The sequence below is a fragment of the Belonocnema kinseyi genome, chromosome 9 (genome assembly GCF_010883055.1).
Source record: "Belonocnema kinseyi isolate 2016_QV_RU_SX_M_011 chromosome 9, B_treatae_v1, whole genome shotgun sequence".
Classification (NCBI taxonomy): Eukaryota; Metazoa; Arthropoda; class Insecta; order Hymenoptera; family Cynipidae; genus Belonocnema; species Belonocnema kinseyi.
This window is the reverse complement of record NC_046665.1, coordinates 68523539-68524862: the sequence shown is the minus strand read 5'-3', so window position 1 is coordinate 68524862 and position 1324 is coordinate 68523539.

Here is a 1324-nt window from a genome sequence, read left to right as displayed (position 1 = left end):
ACGCCAATTAGCACAAATGGTAAGTTCCGACAGTGCCTACAAGTGTGCCTACTGGCCGCTAGATGGCAATACCGGTTTCATATGTATACACCTGGTATTTGAGGTGTTTTCAAAAAATAAGGTGACTTTATGGTTTTCTCAAAAAATATTCATTATTTCCTCAATATTTATGTTGTCCCCTTCAAAGTAATCCCCCTCAGATATAATACACTTGTGCCAACGCTTTTTCCAATCATCAAAGCACTTCTGATAATCATTTTGTGGTATTGCCTTGAGTTCTTTCAGCGATGCAGTTTTTATCTCCTCAATCGTTGAAAATCGATGTCCTTTCATGGGTCTCTTCAATTTTGGGAAAAGAAAAAAGTCACTGGGGGCCAAGTCCGGTGAATATGGAGGCTGAGATATGACTGTGGTGCTGTTTTTGGTCAGAAAATATTTCACAAGCGTATCGCCTTTCGCAAAAGGCGCATAACTTGAAGATAATACTCCTTATTGACCGTACGACCTTGTGGTAAGAATTCCTGATGCACTACGCCACGGTAATCAAAGGAGACAGTGAGCAAAACCTTCAAATTTGACCGAACTTGACGTGCTTTTTTCGGCCTTGGAGACTCAGGATGCTTCCACTGAGACGATCGGGCTTTAGTTTCGACATCATAACCATATACCTACGATTCATCCCCAGTTATACCCCTTTTGAGAAAATCAGGATCATTATTGACTTTATTCAACATCTATTGAGCGATGGTCATGCAATGGATATTTTGATCAAAATTAAGCAGTTTTGGAACAAATTTCGCTGACACACGTGTCATGCCCAAAACGTCCGAAAAGATAGCATGGCATGAGCCAACCGATATGCCAACATCTGCAGCAACTTCTCTGGTGGTAATTCGGCGATTTTTCAACACCATTTCTTCCACTGCTTGAACGTTTTCATCTGTTGTTGACGTGCTGGGACGTCCAGGGCGAGGTTCGTCTTCGACATCCTCTCGGCCTTCTTGGAACAGCTTGTACCACTTATACACATTTTTCTTACTCAGAGTAGACTCACCGGATGCAACTGTCAACATTTCAAGAGTTTTAGAGCACTGGATTCCATTTTTCACACAAAATTTAATGCAAACTCTTAGCTCCATTTTTTTCGAAAGAAGAAAATCGCCGAGCACACCAAACCCTTCTAACCTTTTACGCCTCTGCCAGAAAAAAAAGACGAGCTACATAGTCAAAACTGTGAACATATGATCGTGACGAGTGTACCAACAAAACAAAACAAAAAAATTTTAAACTTGAATGTACGTAGCCCGCGAAAATTTAAAAGTCA